Below are 22,098 nucleotides of genomic sequence, written 5' to 3'. Positions count from 1 at the left end.
TCTTTTCAATTGAATTTGGAGTTGGTAATTTGTTTTCATTTCAATACTTATCCAGCTCCTGTTTAGTTACCAAGATAAAGGAGACATTCTATATTTATTTATTTATTTTTTTGAGAGAGAAAGCATGAGCACATGCATGCACAGGGTGGGAGGAGGGACAAGGGGAGAGGGGAGAGAATTTTAAGCAGCTCCATGCTCAGTGTGGAGCCTGACACAGGGCTCGATCTCAGGAGATCATGAGATCTGAGATCATGACCTGAGTCAAAATCAAGAGTCGGATACTTAACCTACTGAACCATCAAGGTGGCCCAAGAGACGCTCTTATACAGACTGATGGTAGATGAAATTTATAAACTGTAAACATACCAAGTTAAGATAATTTCTTAGTAAAATAGGACAGCAACTAATTTCTAGCATGACCATATATTTATTCTTGCAGGTAGAGATGATTTGTATTTCTGAACATCTCAAATTTTTCAGAAGCCCTCATGAGGTAGATAATCTGCAGGCAAACAGTGAAATGCTATTTCCAGATGGTTCACCCATTCGGTACTTTTCCTGACTTGCTATAGCATCCACACTGTCTGGCATATATACACCAGTGTCTCCTGGGTGGACACAAGACTCATAAAGGAAAGGCTAGTTTAAAAGTGGTTTGTGCTAACGACGGATTGAATTCCTGGCTTCGTGCTGGTCTCTACTGCCTGTTTTGTGCCACTGTAGGCAATAGAGGGTAAAGCTTGGGCCCTGGAGTCTGATCAACCTGGCTCTGCCATTAGAAAACTACGAGCTCTTGGGCACACTACTTCACCCTCTCTAAACCTCAGGATTTCTCAGCTGTCAAGGCAAATAACATAAAGTTGTGAGGGTAAATGAGATCATTAATAGACACTGAATTTAACTGGCCCACAGCTCAATAAATGTTAGCTATCACAATAAAAAATATGTAACCATTATTTCAGAGTTCTCAAGGAAGCAAAAAAAGAGAGGGGGAAGAGAGCAGAGAGAATGCCTTTGAAGTTGTATTAATGATCTGATGGAGATTGAAGGACATATTGAAGAGGGAAAGGAGGAAGAAAAATGGAAGGAAGGGAAAGAGCGATGGAGAAGGAGAGAGGACTGTCTCAGATTATGATTCCATGTGTCCAAATCTTTCCACAATTATTGCATAGATAAATCCCCAAAGGCTTGGGGATGACAAGATAGGAGGGTCTGCATTCACAACGTCATTGTGACTACAACAAAGTAGCACTAGTCTATCACGTAAGAGAAGTGTTAAGGCTTGAGTACACTCTGCTCAAGACAGAACATCCAACTTTCTGTTATCCCTCTGGTACTAAGAATTGCCTATGTAATTGTTGGGAAGGTGTAAGATGTTTTCATATTCCAGATAAGTAGTCCCCAAAGTGGGGGAATGCACCCAAAGATGTACATGGAATGATCTACTGGGGTGTGGGAAGAAAATATCACAACTTCTAATTCTGTTTACTTTTTAACCCATCCTTTAAACATTTCTAATGTTTGTCTACATGTTATAAAACATTTACTAAAATACCTAGTATATTTGTAATTTGTAAATAAATTAATAATATTATACACACATACACATATTAGAGGCTCATGATCAAGTCTTTGGAGAAACATGACCAAACAAACATTCGGAGAAAACTGATATAGTACATTAGGCATGTTTCAAATACTTAGCATGACTTCACATATACAAAAAGATATCACCTCTTCCCTGTTCTTTGTAAAAGTGGGCTATTGTAACCAGAAAAATGGTCTTGGTCATCAGTCCAAAGGGAGAAGTATCTTGCTAAATAAGAAGAATCTATTATTCCCTTAAACTCTCCTTTTATTTGGGCAGTAATTCAATCCTAAATGCCCCAGCTCCCCTGTGATCATGCTAATGACCTATCTCAGGCTTTCCCTGTTGCCTAGAACCTAGCTAAATATGATTTCATCCACTCCTCCTTGCTTTCTAGAGAGTTTTAAGAACAGTCTTCCAATTCTGCAGAAATTATGAAATTAACCTAAATAAATGTCAGAGTTGCTGCCAGGGTCAAGAACTGTATGACCTCAGTATCAGACCACCAGTCTCATCTCCCTTTCTGGTTTATCCTCTTGGTGCCCAGTGAAGACACAGCAATGACAGGAAGAAGGGATGTCTGTGAGCCTGTGAGATCCTGACCCATGCCAGGGTCATCACTAGCACAGTAAGTGTCTTTATTTATTTTTTAAAGATTTATTATTTATTTTAGAGAAAGTGAGAGAGCACGAGTGGGAGGGACAGAGGGAGAGAGAGAGAGAGAAGCTCAAGCAGACTCCATGCTGAGCATGGAGCCCAAAGTGGAGCTTCATTTCACAACCCTGAGATCAGGACCCAAGTGAAAACTGAGAGCTGGAAGCTTAACCAACTGCGTGACCCAGGCACCCCTCAGCAAGTATCTTTAAATTAAATGTTTTAAATGTCCTGTTGTTCAAGTAACAGGTTGAAACTGTTACTTTTGCTTTCAATAAAGTTTTAGAGGAAAATTCAACCCACATAATTCAGAGCAAAAGGACAAATTCAATAGAGTGAACAGTACAGAGGGAAGAAACCGCCTATTGCCTCTCCTGCATCCCTCCCCCATGATTTTGGGTAACCACTTCACAACCAAACCTTTTCCCCCTCTCATTCAAGCCTTCAGCAATCAAGGTGCCCCACCCCTGATGCATATGACCCAAGCAAAGTCAGATACTTGGAAATCTTGGATAGACTGACGCCAGCACAGGAAAATAGCGGGAGCTGAGGTATTCAGATAGAGGCACGCTGAAGAGCCTGCACATTAGTTCTTGCTGACTTGAGGCTTAAAGTTGCCAAGGTACCTGACCATCTGTGGGAGAGAGCAAAACGGCCTCAGATTCTTCCTTCTTCTATCCATGCTCTTGGGCAGTCCCTTCCCACACTGACTCTGAGCTGGAGCATGTGGTTTATTTTAGTCAGGATCAAATAGATCACAAGCAGAAACTTGAAAGGTGCTTGTGCACTGGGGCTTGCCCTCTTTTGCTGTACTTGGAGACCATGATGAAGGTTTTCTTCTGATTCTGTAAACTAGTATATCCTTAGAATAAATTCCTTTTGCTTAAAGTTAGTAAAGTGGGGCTTCTGTTGCTTACAATCCAAATTATTTAGTAGCCAGGCAGGAGACAGATGACAAGATCTTTGTAGGAACCATGGGCAGATATAGATTTCTAGAACCTTCCAAACGTGTCCGGCTTTGAGCCAAACTATTTTGTTGCTCCTCTCCATTCTCCTTCATTCTTTTCACAAGGAAATAGAACAGTATTCCTCTGGCTTAAACAATACAAGACATATACTTCAAACTCTGGTAAGGTTGGAGGGGAGGAATTTAAGACTCTTCTCTGAAGAGTTGTCATCGTTGGTCTGGGTCACCGTAGGCAAAAACAGGTGGGAAGTGGATAGGTTCTGACTGCACTGCCAAGTGGTCAATGGGCTGTGGCTCCAGGGTGGTTCATATCCTGGCTATTTCATTTATTAACACTGTGACCTTGGGCAAGTTACTTAAGTGTACTAGGGCTTTAGTTCCTTCAACTGTAAAATGGAGATAACAGTACTTACCTATTTTATTTTATTTTATTTTATTTATTTGACAGAGAGAGAGAGAGAGAGAGAGCACAAGCAGGGGGAGGGGCAGAGGCAGAGGGAGAAGCAGGCTCCCCACTGAGCCAGGAGCCTGATGCGGGGCTCGATCCCAGGACCCTGGGATCATGACCTGAGCCAAAGGCAAGACCCTTAACCAACTGAGCCACCCAAGTCACCCTTAATATTAACCTCTTAAGTTGTGATGAGGACTGAATTAATTTATGTAAAGTTTACATAGCAAACATTTTATAAATATTTGGTGTTATTATTATAATGATTATTCCTTAGAGTCTAGGTACCCTTGGGGAACAACTTGTAAAGAGACATTTGGCACTGTGGGAGCCCATGATACAGAAGGTTTTATTTCTAGTCCGGGCTCTGCCACAAACTTGCTATGGTCTTGGGCAAGTCTCTTTGTGCCATTTCCCCACCTGTAACATGGGATAATCATAACCTCTGTTCTAGTTTGGAAGCAAATATGAAATAACACATATGTAGGAATGTTTCTAAACATTCAAAAGTGCTTACTGCTGTTTGGTAAGGTCTGTAATTACTATTCAGATAGTGAGGTAGTTCTAGGTTCCAAATAAATCCTACAATTTCTCATGCTGTTTGAGTAGGTCCTAGCTGGGCAGCTGTTGCATGAAAGAGAGAGAGAGAAATACAAAAAGCAATCTTGGAATAAAGACTTATTTACAGATATATTAAACCAAAACCTGTGTGTTGAGAGGCTTGGTTACATGTCAGATCAAAGAGGTCATAGGCTTTTCAAAAGTCTCCCAGAGACCATTAGTATTTCTGAGAAAGTAAATGAAATCAAGTAACCAGAGAATAGGGGAAAGTGGAAGGCCAAGAACACACTCATACCTTTCTACATCCTGAGCTGAGAGGTGCCACTTAACTGACATGTTCCCCAACTGTCCATACGACCAGGGTTGGGTGTCCTTTGCCTCAGCTGGGGATAACTCGGGATTTAAGGCCCACTGAATCTAATGCACTCAAAATGTGAATTCATTTTAAAGCACGCTGCTTTTTATAATTGTTCCAGTCACCAAGTTCTAAACTAAGTAACTATTTGCTTCTGTAATATAAAGATGAACTTTTTTGATGATTTTAAGGAACAAGTTATATTTTAGAAAATTTGGATGGTGCAGAAACACATAAAATTAAAAGCACCTGGGGCGCCTGGGTGGCTCCATCAGTTAAGCGTCTGACTCTTTTGATTTCAGCTCTGGTCATGATCTCAGATCAAGCCCTGGGTCAGGCTCCATGCAGGGTGTGGAGGTTTCTTAAGATGAAATCAAAGCACCTGAATCTTGCTGCCACCTGAGATTACTGATGTCACTATGACAATGTTTCCTTCAAGCTGTCTCACTGTGCACATCCACATTCATGAACACATACCTATCTACAGAGCAGGGATTCTTCTGCATGTACAGTTTTAGAACCCACATTTTCATTTGCTTAATATTCATTGATGAGAGTTTCCATGGGACAATATTCCAAACCAGCAGTGTGCAAGACAGTAAGGGCCAGCAGCTGTTGGCGGTATCCGACCAAGCTGTTAGGATGAGCATTACGTACACCAAGAGAGTCTGGAGGGCAGTTGGTATTCATTTCAGTACATATATGCAACGTCTGGCTGCCTCAGTGGGGACGTACAGGATATGTGAAAAGTAGTAAGAAACTGTGATCGTGGATAAAGGATGATCAATGTTGATCATTTGTTTCAGGAAGTAAATGTGATCCCACTGACTTTTCAAGTCAGGGACTTCAGCAGACAGAGATGAGGTAATGGGATCAGGATTTCTATTTTCAAACTGAAAGCTTGCCTGGCTGGGACATGCTGAAATGTTGACAAACATGCTGCCTTCCACTCTTTAAAAATAGTAACCTTTGTTTCCTACACTGAGGGCATTTCCTAAGGTCAGACAGAACCTCCTCTTGCAGCTGGACACATGGCCGGTTGGTGTGTCTGCCTACTTGTTGCCCCTTCTTTGCCTAAGTGAGAGAAGTCAAGCGAAGGACATAAAGGTGGAATCATCTGCCCACCTCAAAGCATGAACCTCAGTTACATTAGAGGGCAAGTTGCACAACATAAAACAGAGGTTTGTTTCCTCAAAGACTTTTCAAGAACACGCACTACATAGCATAGGAATTTCTATCCTATCCTCAAGAGCAGACGGGGGCAAATACACCAGTCAGCATTTGATAAAGGCTGATAGCAAATAAAGAATAAAGAGTCCCAAAAATATTTAGAGAGGAGGAATGTAACTATTCTGTCTAAAACCTTAAGATTTCTGGTTAAGATTAAGGGGGGTAAGGCATGTGTCATTGGAGAGAAGCACAAACCGTCTTCAGAACCAGGGCAACATTGAGCCAAGGAGAGAGATCTTTATGGTGTTAGTTTTTCTTCAGAGTATTTAAATTGGAATTGGATTGTCTAAACCCACATAGCCCCTGGTGACTTCTGGAGTGTGTCTGGAGTTCTCTGGTAACTTGGGGAGTAGACTTGAGGTTTTAGGGCAGGAGAGGGAGCTGGAAGGAGAGAAAGTTAATACCCCCCCCCCACACACACACACACCTGCCTCCACGTTCAAGACCACAGCAGTGGCTTGGGCTAACACTCACCAGTCATGTGCTGGATGCCAGGTGCTCCGCCAGACTGCACTGAAACTCTCGATTTGATCCTGGAACACCGACATAAGGTAGGTCCTACCTCGGGGACACTGAGGCATGGAGATTAGTGACCAAAGTCACAAACAAATAAGTGGTGGAGCTAGAGTCTGAACCCAGGAACTGGGAGTTCACGACCCTCAGCTTGACCGTTCTGGGTTCCCGCAAGGCCGACCGCCGCTCTGTGTCTGCGTAACTACCTAATCTCGAGCAAGTGACTCCATTTTCAAGTCTCAGCTCCTTCACTTTTAAAAAGCATAATAAAAATAACCTGGTCTGTCCACCACAACATGGCTGTGACAACCAAATGAGAAGACATGGGAATGCATGCTATCCCTCTTAAATTACATGCTATGCACAATATGGCATGCTATCCATCTTAAATTACTTTCATTATTACTGATGAACTAAGAGAAAGAAAGAGGGCACTTATTTCTTCATTTTGAGGTTTGTTCTGTTTCGTATGAACATTTTAATTTTAATAATCAACATCAGGCAATAGAAGTAACCAATATTCACATTAAGCATTGAGAAAAAGCAGAAAACATTCCCTCTATCAGGAATCTGTGATTAGAAAGAAAAAAAAAAAAAACCCCGTGATTATTTTGACAAGGCAGTGACTTAGAATGGCTCCCTGGAGGGGCTCTGTAGCTCCAGGCGATAAAGCCTGCTCTAAGTGCTGGCAGGCTAGGGATACTTTCCTTTCTGGAAGTGGAAATGAATTCTCAAGGATTTGTGGCTCTCCAGATAATGACTTCCTGTTCCACGAAAACAAAGCACAGCCGCTGGAAATAAGAGCCTATCTCTGGTCCCTATTCCACATCTTAGAGCTCTCATTCTCAGTCTGGTCTGAAAGAGGCTTCTCCAACTCCAGGCCTCTAAATCCTCAACTGTTAATCGGATGGACAAAAATGCCAGAATTTAAAGCCAAGGTTAGAGTTACCTTTGAGCAAAACCACCTTGGACTCAGACTAACCTGCTGGAAGTCATTAAACTCCCAAGCAGGGCTGAAGTCTTTGATCTACACTTCCATCACAGCACACACAGGCATGATCTCTGTGTTTATTTTCCCACTCTGGCCACTACATTACAGCCTTTTGAACTGAATTGTGCTGGGAACTTCATCTAGGAACCCAAAGTTGGGAAAGAGGAAAAAAGGAACATCTCCAGAAATTAAGGGATAGAAGGGTCAGCAAAGAAGAGTTGAGACATCTACCATTAAATGAATTCTTTTTCCAGTCGATCTATGCATGTTCAAGTTTTATGACAAAGTATGATGGGCAGAAAACACGGTATACTTTTTATACAGGAGGCTGAAACAGAAGGAAAGGGCGAAAATTAGGTTTAATGTACTGAGGAAGCAAGAAATAAAGTCATAGATGTAACACTCCACTTTTGGGTGCCTCTGAAGTCGCCTTCAAAGGAGATTTACCATTGTGGTTGCACAGCACAGTGTTAACATTTTATTACAAGCCCTGTGTACAATCAGTCCTGTGATAATAATATTTTAAAAAGAAAAAATGGTGATCGTACAGTTCTGCAAGGGGACAGCTTCTTCTCCACCTGAACATGGAATGTCGTAAAACCTAGAGCACAGAGAGAAAGTTCTCAGAAAGAACTGATAGGACTGGGTCTAATTATTAATTACACAGAAGGTTAAAAACTTTCTTTTAACACAAGCAAGCCACGTTCACTGAAAAAATTTTAGAAGATACAGGCAAGCAGGTGGGGGGAGCACCCAAAGTCCCACGTTTACCGCCACAATTAAGAGGCATCTGTGCTATTATCAAGGCTGATGAAGGAGAAACGGAAAATTACAACAGTCAAAAGTGTTCCCAAATTAACTGGAGGACTCAGGAGGGACTCATGGGACATGAAACTGCACACAGCACTAGGATCTGGTGGTCACTTTGGAAAAGTGCCTGGACTTGTGTCCTCTTACGCAACTCCTCTGAACTTCCGCAGAATATTAGAGAAGTTATTCACACATGCATAGAATAATGTGTTGTACAAGACTACCTTGTGAGACCATTACAATAGATGAAAAGTAAAATTTAACACCCATTAGTAATAAAAACTCTCAGCATAGTAGAAATGGAGGACAATTTCCTCAGTCTGATAAAGGGCGTGTGTGTGTGTGTGTGTACACACACACACACACACACACACACACCTCAGCTAATATCATAATGGTGAAATAGTGAATGTTTTCCCCCAATCTCATCGCATCTATTCAGTACTGTAGTGGAGTCCATATGCATGGCAACAAGGTAAGGAAAGGGAATGAAAAGCAAAAGAAAGAGAGAAAACTCTCTTCATAGATGGCATGTTGTATACTCAGCAAATCCAAAAATATCAACAAAATCATAGAAGCAATGAGCGAATGCAGCAAGGTGTCAGGATACAAAGTCATTACTTAAAAAAACTAATTATATATCTAAACACTAGTAACAGGGGCGCCTGGGTGGCTCAGTCAGTTAACAAACTGAGGGTTGCTGGAGCAGTGGGGGGTGGGAGGGATGGAATGACTGGGTGAAAGACATTGGGGAGGGTATGTGCTATGGTGAGCGCTGTGAATTGTGTAAGACTGATGAATCACAGACCTGTACCTCTGAAACAAATAATACATTATATGTTAAAAAAAAAAAGAAAAGAAGATAGCAGGAAGTGAAAGATTGAAGGGGGGTTAATCAGAGGGGGAGAGGAACCATGAGAGACTATGGACTCTGAGAAGCTGAGGGTTCTAGAGGGGAGGGGGTGGGGGGATGGGTTAGCCCAGTGATGGGTGTTAAAGAGGGCACGTACTGCAAGGAGCACAGGGTGTTATACACAAAAAATGAATCATGGAACACTACATCAAAAATGAATGATGTAATGTATGGTGATTAACATAATAAAATAAAATAAATAACACAAACAAGGTACCATGAATGAGAAAAAAAAAGGAACAGACCTTTAAGAATTTCAGAGAAATGGAATTATTAGACACAGACTTTACAGTTACTATGTTTAATTCTTTAAAACAGATAAAAAATAACCTTGAAATATATACAAAAGAGGATGAGATTCGAAAAACAATCAAATTTAAATAAAATAGAATTGAAATTAAAAAAAAAAAAAAGAGTCTGCCTTCGGCTCAGGCCGTGATCCCACGGTCCTAGGATCCAGCCCCATGTTGGGCTCCCTGCTGGCTTCTCCCTCTCCCGTTGCAGCTCCCCCTGCTTGCGCTCTCTTACTCGCTCTCTTATGCTCTCTCTCAAGTAAATACATAAAATCTTTAAAAATAAATACTAGTAACAAATAACTGGAAAATGAAATTTTAAAAAATACAACATCATAAAAATTTCAAATACACAGATTAAGCATGTAAGACCTCTATACTTGAAAACTACAGAACACTAATGAGAGAAATTAAAGAAGGCCTAAACAATGGAGAGATTTCGTGTTAATGGATTTTAAGACTCAAAATGTTAAGATGAAAAAGTTTCTGAAATTGAATTATGGAGTCAATGCAAATCCAAACAAAATCCCTGGACTTTTTTTTTTTCCCCTTTGGTAGAAACTGATAAACTCAGTTTTTATCAAAGCCTGTCAATAGCCAAGATAATCTTGAAGAAGAAAAATGTTGGAGGGCTTATATTACTAAATTTTAGGATTTACTATAAAGACTCAGTAACTAAGATAGTATAATAGGAAAGACAAATAAGTTAATGGAAGAGAATAGAGAGTCGAGAAGTAGACCCATACATATATACTCATTTGGGTTTTGACAAAGGTGCCGTAGAATTCAATGGGGGAGGGAAGTTCTTTTCAACAAAGTGTGCTGGAGCAACTAGACACACACATGGGAAAAAATAGACCTTAACCTTTTCTTCTCTCTCTCTATATATACACAGGAATTAAAGTGAGAAAGGTCATAGATCTATATGAGAGCCAAAACTGTAACACTTCTGTAGGAAAACATAAAAAAACATTTCATGACCTTGCAGGCTGCAGTGATTTCTCAGGACAAAAAGCACTACCATGAAAGAAAACAAACTTAATAAATTGCATCTTATCAATTTATTTATCAAGATATCACTTAAAAAGTTAAAAGGCAAGCTACTGAAAAAAGACATATCCAGAATACATAAAGAATTCCCACAAATCAATAATAAAAAGAAGAATAACCAATAAAAAAAAACAGGCCCTTCATAAAAGAAGCTATATGAATGGCCATAGAGCACATGATAAGGTGCTCAACATCATTAGACACTAAGGAAGTGCAAATTGAACTACGGTGAGATATGACACATCCACTAGAAAGGCTAAAGTTGGAAAGCATGATAATATCATGTTACAGGATGGAAAACAACTAGAACTCTCTTATATTGTTGGTAAGAGTATAAAGCGGTAAAATCACTTTGAAAAATGGTTTAGCAGCCTCTAATAAATTTGCACATTCACCTAACTTATGACCCAGCAATTCCACTACCATGTTTATATGTGAGAGAAGTGAAAAATATGTCCACAAATAGATTTGTTCAAGAATGTTCATAGCAGTTTTATTAATTATAGTAAAAAACTGGAAATACCCCCAACTATCCATCAACAGGAGAATGGCTAAGCAAACTGTGTCATATTCATATAATACGGTATTACGGTAGCAATAAACCTAAGTGAACTGTTTAGACATACAGCAACATGACAAATCTTAAAACCACTACCTGAATCTCAAAAGTCACTATCACACCATCACTTACCCTGGTTTCATTGATTCATTTAATCTCATATGAGCCCTATAAAGTAGACACAATTATTCTTCATTTTTAATAATGAAAAAGATTCACAGAGGAAAAATAATAGCCAAGATTGTATTTACTCATTCATTAGTTCATTCAATATTTACTGAGCAGATACGTTCGCTACCAGGTGGTGTGTCACATACTGAGGATAAAATGTTAGCGAAACCAGACACAACATTTCAACCCAGTCCTTCCACTACACAACACTGCCAGGTGCTGCAATAGGCCCTACATTAAAAAAAATGAGTAAGACGCTATCAGTGCAACTACAATACAATACAAAGTGCTCCTATAGGTATATGCAAAGTACTGTGTGAACCCAAAAAGGGAAATGCTTGATAATTCTGCCTGAGTTGGTTGAAGCCAAACTGACAAAGCGGCTGACATCTCCACTGGAAATCTAACAGCAGACAGAGTGTTTTCAGGTGCTGAGAAAGAGTGGAAAGAGCTGAAGATTTGGAACCAAGTCTACCTGGGTGGGACGCTGGCTCAGTATTGACATTTGTGAAATGTGAGTAACTATCCAACAGCTTGAGAGGCGGTTGTGGGAACTGGAAATTATACTTAAAAATCTAAGCACATGCAGAAAAAACTCAAATTAGAGTAGCTTTTGGGGCGCCTGGGTGGCTCAGTTGGTTAAGCGACTGCCTTCGGCTCAGGTCATGATCCTGGAGTCCCGGGATCGAGTCCCACATCAGGCTCCCTGCTGAGCAGGGAGTCTGCTTCTCCCTCTGAACCTCTTGCCTCTCATGCTCTCTATCTCATTCTCTCTCTCTCTCAAATAAATAAATAAAATCTTTAAAAAAAAAAAAAAATTAGAGTAGCTTTTATTTTTGAGCAAATCACTGGTGTTAGTCATACTGCCAATATATGTCTCCTACTGTAGATGGTGCGTCAATCCCCAGAAAGGCTTACCTCTCAAAACAAGAATGTGATTACCTTTCTAAGGCTTGAAAAGCTTAAGACTAGACCTGCAACCCACAGTGATTTGCTGGCTTTTGATCCCCCTCCTTGTGTGAACATGACTTGTGCCCAACATATGCCATGAGACTGTGTTACATAGAGTTGGCTATCTCATTTTGAGTGGCTTCCATGGGGTTAGAGGCCAGGACCCCAAAACACTTGGACTAGGGGGGAAAACAGCCACTCTGCGTTGTGCCTTTTCACACAAAACCACCCAGAACATGCACCTGATCGCGGGTACCTCCTCTGTGTCCAGATCATGGCAATGCTCCCTTTAATCTGCATCACATAGCCCTATTGGTCTCCAGGTTCCCAAAACAGAGGCTAGTGGCAAGTATTAAATTAATTCCAGAGAGACAGCCTAGTAAGGCAGGGCCAAAGTGGCAGAATTTTCTCAATACACAGAGGCTCTTCCTGAGGCGCCTGCATCCAAGATTTTAATATAGATAACGAAATAGGTTCAGTATCCCTCCTGATGGCACAGCAGGTTAGTGCTGCTGAATATTAAGGCATTTAGAAAACAAGAGGTCAGAAGTTGTTTGTGAGGCTGAGTGGCTCTTTATTGACATTTCCAGTCAAGCTAGAATAATTACAGCAAGAGTGGTCCTGGCACCAGCCTATCCTAACCACACAGGTTTATATGTGCACAGCTGAGTGATGAACTGACGCAGAAGGGTGTTTACAATGTTTAATCATCAGAGTGAACACTGCAAACAGCTCCACAAGGAGCACGGCACACGGGAGAGAGCACTGTACCACAAACAGGCTGTGGGTAACGTCAGGCAAGTGATTTCTGTTCTCCAAGCCTCAGGTCCCTCACCTATAAAATGGGATAATGATGCCCTGCAGGATGTTGTGAGAGTTACAAATAATGTAGGCAAGGGCCTGGCATAATGCCTTGCATGTACCAGACACATAATAAATGGCTGCTTCTGTTATCATAATTAATGGAAGGCATGGCGATCTAGAGTTTTGGGGGAGCCAAGAAGAAGACATATGCTACGAGTTGATTGCTTTTGTTGGATAGAGGCCATGTTAAATGGCTCGTAGCCTGCTTACATGGAGTGTAGTTCAGGGAAGGGTTGGTGTGTGAGGGAGAAGGGGTGGGTGAGCAGAGGCTAACAGGAGAGACAAAGAGGGGAGAGGAGGGGGAAAATAAATAGCTTTCAGAAGAAGCACATATACCTTGTTACTAGACTATAAGCTATTGGAAGGCAAAGCCCAGGAGCCCAGGTCTTATTTTATGTACATTTTACCCTGTTTTTGTTCATTATTACAAGCTCTATCAGCGTCTAACATAATACCTGACACCCAGCAGACACTCGGTAAATGTTTACTGATGCACACCTGGATCGGGCACTGACTCCCACTCACAGGTGTGGCTCTAACTAAACAGGAAAAGGAAATGGACAGTGGTGGTGTGGGACAATTGTGGAGCAGTGGTTCTGATAAGCAGAAGTGCCCTTTGTCCCAGCGGGTCACTGAGCCATCACAGTGACAAACTGTGACAGGTTCCATTCACAACACCAGTAACGGCATGAGGTCGTTCCCTCGACAAAGCAATAAGCCCCAGATAAAGGCTCCAAATCTTAACATGGGAAAGGTCTATCCCAGTCTGTCACCGTCTAACCCAGTTAGCACATCAGGTACATGAACTATTTTACCGTCCCGTCCTGGACTAGGCGTTCTACATACTCTTTGTTCATTAATCCTCATGACAACATTAAGTATAGTTTATAGGTGAAGAAAATGAAATTCACAGAGGTGAAGTAACTTGCCTCAGATCAGATATCAACCGGGCTTCAAAATCATATAGTACCACACACATACAGAAGGGCGTACATATCAAAAGTTTTCACACACCGAGTACATTCATGTAACCAGTACCAGAAGAATAAATCCCCTTGTACTTCTTTCTTGTCATGCCCCCTCCGAGGGCAGCCCCTTTTCTGACTTCTCACAACTCTATGAGTTTTGCCCGGGACACTCCAACCTACAGTAATTTCTCCTTCCACTGAATTCTTAGGATTTTCTTCTCTGTAATTTCCCAATACCCTCTTGGAGTGTCAATGATTTGTTCTGTTACATACCTTGTCTTTCTAATTACGATTGTTATAAGCTCTTTGAGGCCCAGGTTTTATACTTTTTTAATTATTATTATGTTATGTTAATCACCATACATTACATCATTAGTTTTTGATGTAGTGTTCCATGATTCATTGTTTGCGTATAACACCCAGTGCTCCATGCAGAACGTGCCCTCTTTAATACCCATCACCAGGCTAACCCATCCCCCCAGCCCCCTCCCCTCTAGAACCCTCAGTTTGTTTCTCAGAGTCCATGGTCTTTCATGGTTCATCTCCCCCTCCGATTTCCCCCTCTTCATTCTTCCCCTCCTATCTTCTTCTTCTTTTTTTTTTTTTTAGCACATAATGTATTACTTGTTTCAGAGGTATAGGTCTGTGATTCAACAGTCTTACACAATTCACAGTGCTCTTTACATCCCCTAGCATACCTAGTATGGAGAACTTACTCCACAATATATGAACCTAACAGTTACTTTCTGCTTTCTGTGTGTCTGGCACTGTAATAAGCACTTTACCTGGATTATCTCATTTAAGCCTTCCAACAACCCAGTGAGGTAGGTACTGCTATTTTCTCCCTTCTATAAATGACAAAATGGAGGCATAAAGAAGTAACTTGCCCAAAGTCATACAGTTAGGGAGGGATAGTCAGGAGGAATGGTTACTCCAGGGAATGCATGAATTGGAGGGCTTTCATTATTCTGTTTTTTATAAAATTTTTACTCAAGTATAAAACATACATAGAAAAAAGACAACATAAATCACACATTTAAAGTTCAATGTGCTTTGGATGTGGGGAGACTGTGCCCGACCCAGCACTTGGATTCAGCTCCTTCATTTCCAACATGGAAAAAACTTACATCAGTTCCCTGGACCCTGAAAAGCTATTACAATGCCCCTATGATAAATACCATCAGATCAGGGTCTGCAGTCTTATCGTTTTATGAAAGGCAGAAAGAATCATCCTGATGTTGCAAGCAAATTGGCTACTTTGTTCTTTCAATGCTCACCACCAGCTTCCTTGGGCCAAAAATCAGTCATCATATCTCAAACTGTGAAGACACAAGTTGTATTGAGCAGGATGTTGTCAATCAAACCAGGAACCTTGGACAAGAGACTCTGGTTAAGAGCACAGGCAGTTTACCCCTCCCTTGCACTGGAGACTGGGAGAAAGCTCAGTGGGAATAGAACAGCACCCCATTTGTCTGGGGCACAGCCAACTACTGTGGCCACGACAGCCCTACAAGCAACAGAGTTATGGCACATAAGAGTAACCTGGCTTCAGGCATGCATGTTCCCACATCTCTGCTCTATGTTCTGCCATGGAAAAACAATGGAAATGCCCAGTAACTTAGTTTCTATCTCATCAAATGCCAGACCCTAGAAGACTTTTTTTTTTTTTTTTGTCAGAGAGAGAGAGAGATTGCACAAGCAGGAGTGGCAGGCAGCAGGAGAAGCAGGCTCCCTGCCTAGCAGGGAGCCTGATGCGGGGCTCAATCCTAGGACCCTGGGATCATGGCCTGAGCCAAAGGCAGACGCTTACAGACTAAGCCACCCAGGCATCCCGACCCTAGAAGACTCTTGCTTCTTCCTGCTACCAGTGGGTTGGTTCTTTGGACGTTTAAACAACTGAGCCACCCAGGCGCCCCATGTCCTTTTCATTCTAGCTATGATGGTAGGTGTACAGTGGTGTCAAATTGTGGCTTTATTTGGGCTTTCCCTGATGGCTATGAAGTCGTACACCTGCTGGTCATTTGGATATCCTCTTTTGTGAGTACCTTTTCAAGGCTTTTCTCCATTGGGTGGTCTGCTGTTTTGGAGTTGATGTGTAGAAGTTCCTTATGTATTCTGGATATGAGTTTCCAGTCAGATAAATCTATTGCAAGTATCTCCTCTCATGATGTAGCTTGCTTTTAACTCTGTTTATAGTATCTACTGGTAAACAGTCCTAATTTTAATGTAGTCTAATTTACCAGTTTTTTCCTTTATAGTTATTACTTTCTGACTCTTGTTTAAAATGCATTTTTTAGGGGCTGCCTTATTAGAGATTGACTGGTGGGGCTGCCAGACAAGGCCCAACCCTCCCCAAAGCCACATGAGCTAATACGCTAAGTAAGTCACCACAAAGCTCTTTCTCTGGAATTTTACTCTACAGGGAATGCAAATGAAACTGGAAACGGTTGACAGCTCTAGAAGAAACCATCTGAGAGTCCTTGCCAGAGACCCAAATTCTGTTCTACCCCCCCTTTCTGGGTATGGCTTTTCAGCTTGATTTCTGTTTTTCCTTCAGTTCCGTGAGCACACTCTTCCCTTTGCTCCTCCATATCCTTCCAACACACTCTCCTTCTAAGAAAATTTCAGATTAGCCAGAGTCCATTTCTGTTGCTTACAACCAAAGAATCCCACCGATTCCTTCATTCACTCTCTCTGTAGTGACATCACCTATTTTTATATTTGGTGCTAAGCACAAAAGTACAGCTTGACTAGTCACGCTCTGCAAACAAGAAATTTCACGTTCTTGAAACTCAGGCCTCATCCTTTCATGACTGAAGTATGATTTTTTTTAAAAACTATGAGCTTTCTGACACCCCAGGGCTGGTTCTGCCAGACACTCACATTAGGAAAAACAATGGCATTTTCAACTCATCGGCTCCTAGGGAAATGAAGAAGGGGAAATCTAGCTAAAACTGCACATTCTCCAATAAAGCAGACAATAAAAAGGTACAAGAGAGCACTAACCCCTTAACAAAGTATCCAGCAAAGATAGCTCTGCAGCTATGCCTTAGCATGATAATTCTACTTTTTTTTTTTTTTTTTGCTGATGGCTATAATAATGAGTACTGATAATTTAAGTGGAAGAGCAAATAATATGTTGTGTAGAATATTATTTAAATAAGGAGCACTTCTAAAAATTAAATTATCCTGAATAGGCAGCAGGGGGGAAGGGGGTGACAATCTATAGAAACACTGTTGTAACTGGAAGGGTGTTTGGGAAATCATCTCAATAATCACGTGCTCAGGCCCTTCATGTTTCACAAAATAAGCACAGGCCAACATTAACAAGAGAGATTTTTAAGAAACAAACAGATATTATACCTCCAAATGAGTCTGAGCTGGCAAATCATACACATATTGCATTGATGCAATTGTAACATTAGGCATTTCTGGATTACATCTTCTGGAAGTGTTTTAGAAACTATGGTGTTTTCTTCAACATGACCTTAGTGGTGGCAAATCTTCATTCCTTGAGGTTGACTGGGTTTGATTTCTCAAAAACATTCAAAACTCAGAGTCAAAGCTGGTGAGTAAATTTCTATATTTCCTTTTTTTTTTTTTAAAAAAAGGGATAATACACCATGGTGTGGGCTTCAGAGTTAGAGAAATCTGTACTCTGACACTTCCCAGCATGTGATCTTGAACACAGGAGCGTCTACTTGAGTCTCAATTTCCTTATACATAAGAAGGGACTAACAGTCTTTCTGACGGGTGTGGGTGGTAAATGAGATACTGTATCTGAAGCTATTATATCTTTAGCTTTTATTATTGTGACTAAGGAAGGAGAACGGCTTTTGTCTGTCAAATGTAAATTGGTTCTGAAAGGACTTCACAAAAAAAAGTTTACAGATTTTAGGCTACACCATTAGTAAGTGACAAGACCTGCAATGTTTCTGGATTTATGCAATCCAGCTCAGACCCAGAAATTATTTTTTAAAAGGACTTTAAGAACAAAACACAATCATAGAGTCCCAAGTACCGAAGTTGGAGTATTTATTCACAGATGTGCCTCTTGGTGTCAGAGGAGACCTAGACACTCATGCTCTAATTCTGAATCCATCCCTTGCAATGCCCATGAAGGGGCCCATGAAGAAAGGGTATCTAGCTATTGGTGCAGGGAAAACTGAAAGAACTGATGGATGAAACAGAAGTTCTCAAAAGAAACCAGATTTACTGAGAGAACATCTTTTACCCATTGACATATACGCTAAGGGACTGTGGGAAGATCAGGAGCAGAATGGCTCCTTTAATAGGCTGCAACTTCAAAATTCAGAGCGTGGGTTTCTAGGATGGTGCTTGCCAGGTAGAATAGGCTGGTCTTCTGATAGTCAAGCTTTATTTGGTTCAGCAACTGGATTAACAATCTTTCCTTGGTATTTGCCTAAAACCTTACTCTGCCCTACTTCCATGGGAACAGAAATAGGTCATCAAACACCCAAAAAATCTGGTTACCTTGACCCCTTATTGTCCTTACCAATAAAATGAGAAAAACCACACCTACCTCAGGGTACTATGCAAATTAAATGAGATCTCATGAAAAGTATCATTATAGTGTCTGACACATAGCAGTTGCTTGATAAATAAGTAATTATTGGCTTTAAACAAAGAAGGAAATGCCAAATGTTGCATCTGAACTGCTAAGAAGATAATCTATAGATTGAGAGAAAAACTTAATCTAGTCTGGATAATTCTACAATGTTTGAATCTTGGTTTTGAACAACTGGTATTATATCTTGAATGCATATTTTCTCCAAATATTTTCTCTGTACCTTCTTGTTTTATCGACATATATCTTGAAATTTTGCTTAGTTAAAAGAATTAAAAATCACTTAACGAATCATCTTTGAGGAAAATCTATTCATAAATATCCAGGTCTTGTGCTCTGTAGATCTGACCTTTTCTTTGAATTACCAGAGCTAGAAGATGAGGTTCCATAGAAGATGGATATTCAATAGACAATGAAATAGTCCTTCAATCAGTCCTCTGGACCAGGTATGGAGTTCAGAGATCTGAATCTGGTTTTTTGTTTGTTTTTTTTTTTTTTTGCTTTCCATTTTTTAAAAATTTTTTGTTATGTTAATCACCATACATTACATCATTAGTTTTTAATGTAGTGTTCCATGATTCATTGTTTGTGCATAATACCCAGTGCTCCACACAGAACGTGCCCTCTTTAATACCCATCACCAGGCTAACCCATTCCCCCACCCCCTCCCCTCTAGAACCCTCAGTTTGTTTTTCAGAGTCCATCATCTCTCATGGTTCGTCTCCGCCTCTGATTTCTCCCCCTTCATTCTTCCCCTCCTGCTATCTTCTTCTTTTTTTTTCTTAACATATATTGCATTATTTGTTTCAGAGGTACAGATCTGTGATTCAACACTCTTGCACAATTCACAGCGCTCACCATAATCTGAATCTGTTTTGATCATGACTGTGTATTAAGCGCACAGAGTTAGTGGAGGAGTTCTCCTTCAGAGGGGAAAAACAGGAACTGTTCATTCTGTCATCACTGCCTCTTTCACATAATAGATGTGTATTTCCTGTGTCAAGTCAGGGATAATGTGCCAAAGACAGGAAGAGACTGGGTCAAAGGTGTCATTATCTTGTTTGAGAATCCTCCACACAGATGACCACCTTTACATTTCAAAAACAATGGCTCTCAAATCGTTTGATGCCCATGGTCACTTTGGAAGAGCAATAAACCAAAAGACCACACATAGAGGACCCTGAATTAGGGCTGGAAGACCTGTTCCTCTGCCCCACTCAGAATTCATTTAACACCCTTGGGCCTCAATTTCCCCATCTGGAAAGTGAGGGGGTTGGATCAGATAACCCTGAATTTGTCTAGTGTTTAAAACTCTATAATTTATACCCACTCTTCCACTTTTTTTATTGTGAAAGATAGCAGTGAAAACCACCCCACTTTCAGCAGAATGAATTAAGAATAAGACATTGCCTTGATGAGACTCATGAAAGAAACAATAAAATATGAATTCATGTTAATGATAAAAATATATACAGTGCAGTCCTGCCATCATCCCCAGAGAGCTGCCCACTCATGGTGTGATGAGCCTGCTTGTCATATGCTCTTTCTCACCATCTATGGTAATGGCAGAACAGTATCTCTGAACCCTCAAAATGGCTCATTCAATTCCACCTTACAAACTGTCAAGACTAACCAGAGCTGCAGACAGCATCAGCAACAAGTGGTGATGTGGAAGCAGAATTCTGCATACAATTGCAGAACAGCCAGGTGTTATTCATGAGCTAATCATGGCGAACATTTCTTGAGTATTGACTTTATGCCAGCACTTAAAGCCACGTGCTTTATATACGTTATGGAAGGTTTGATCATCCCCTGTACTGGGTGGGTCCGGGGACGAGGGCTACGGCCCCTCAGGGTCCTGGCCACGCTCCTCAGTGGCATTGTAATGGTCACTCTTTCACAGGGGAGCTGGACAGGGGAGCTCTTGTGTCCTTTCTCCTGAGACTTCTTTCCAGCTCCAGTGATTCACACTCCTTCCTCTCAAGCCCATGAGTCCCGAGAGATTGGATAGCTCAGAAAGTTTGCTAGCTGACCTGCTCTTTGACTTTTTACAAGTGTTTTCCTCTAAGTGCCAAATGCTTCAATGACTACTCCTGTCTTCCATGATCAAATATACTGGTACCACTGGTATCCCCAGAGTGCTTGTTGTATTCGACATTAGTTCACATTAGTTCACGTGGTAGTTTGAGCCAGGATTTGAGCTAAACAGCAAGAGGTGTTACAGACTTGGAGAACAGGTAAAAGGGAGCCTGGAACTTAGATTACCACTTCTGGAAGACACAGCTGAATCCACATTCCTTTTTGCACTGCACCTAGTTTTGTACCCAGCCATCGACAGGCACAGAACCTGTCGTACGGTGGAAAGAGCAATGCGATAAGGAGGAAGTAAAGAACAAGGGCACAGGTCTCCATCACCCCCATTCCTGCCCAGCCATCTCTGCTCTGCTCTCCTCTCCCCACACTGGAACAGAACCCTGATATTGAGAAGTACCAAATGTCAAGGGGTGTTTCTAACTCAGGAGGGGCAAAGAAGAAGAGAAAAGGTTGAAATCTCTTTATCGGACTAAAAACAATAACAATGTGCCAGACACTGCGCAAAAAAATTTTTCTTAGATGATCTTATTTCCTTCCCACAAGGCTCCTATGAGAGAGACATTCTTATTGACTCCATATAAAGACAAAGTAAGTGAGGCACAGAGAGCTTAAATAACATGCCCAAGCTGTACAGGTAGGAAGTGGCAGAGCCGAGATTAAAGAGAAGCTTTGCCACTGAAAACAAAGGGATTTGCTTTGTAAAGAATTGTGTGAAAGTGCTGGAAAGGGGCAAATTCCTACGAAACCAAGAGACAGCTTGGAGCAGACCTTCTCTGGAACTAACTCGGAAGGGGATATCAGATAGGAAAGCACCACGTTCCCACATATTATCTTTGTTGAGTATATTTTTGTAAATGAAGGAGGGGCCAATTAACACTGTCTCGTGAGACACATGAGCCTGATGGCTTGGCTATTTGTCAACCCAAAACAGATATTTCCTGGTCTTTGGCCAACATAACATACCATACTGTCCCTGCCAATTAAGTGAAAAGCAGAATGGACATACGTGTGTGTGGGTGTGGGTGTGTGTAGGATTTGTGCAGTGCAGGCACAAAGCCCACAGGCACACCTTGCATTCTTGGCTAAAATTCCTTCCTCCTCATAAAGAAGAGCGATTATGTGATTGTTTTCGTCATTCTTTTCTTCCTGGAATGGCTTTGGGAGGGATATAGTCTGGCAGGGGTTTAAGCTCCCAAGAGGACCAAGCATAAAGGCAGGCTACCGAGACCCCCTGTGTCTGTGGGTTTTGGTGAGAAAGGGAAGCTGGGGCAACTATGCAGGCAAAAGCTGTCCTTTGCCGTGAAAGCTGAACTTTCTAAGGAGAGGAGCCAGAAGAGAAACCTTACTTTATCTCAACTGTCCATACTCTCTACCTCTACCTGTTCTCAAGATAAACTGAAGCTATTTGGCTTCTTGAAGCTAGAGATTTCACGCTTTCTACAGAAACGTAATCAGTAAATCTCCCCTAAGTCATTCCCCTTATAAACTGCAAACTCAGTGAGACTAGAAGGAGTTGTACTTTCTAATTCA

General features: G+C 41.2%; 1 protein-coding gene and 1 pseudogene across 6 annotated transcripts in view; one reads left to right on the top strand and one right to left on the bottom strand.

The window, feature by feature from the left end:
• STON2 (stonin 2) overlaps window positions 1-22,098 on the bottom strand; it is a 139,868-nt gene that overhangs the window by 23,870 nt on the left and 93,900 nt on the right. The window lies entirely within an intron of this gene.
• LOC113908647 lies at window positions 14,999-15,503 on the top strand (annotated as a pseudogene).

The sequence above is a fragment of the Zalophus californianus genome, chromosome 6 (genome assembly GCF_009762305.2).
Source record: "Zalophus californianus isolate mZalCal1 chromosome 6, mZalCal1.pri.v2, whole genome shotgun sequence".
Taxonomy (NCBI): Eukaryota; Metazoa; Chordata; class Mammalia; order Carnivora; family Otariidae; genus Zalophus; species Zalophus californianus.
The sequence above is the reverse complement of the archived record's forward strand: the minus strand, read 5'-3'. Positions and strand labels throughout refer to the sequence as shown.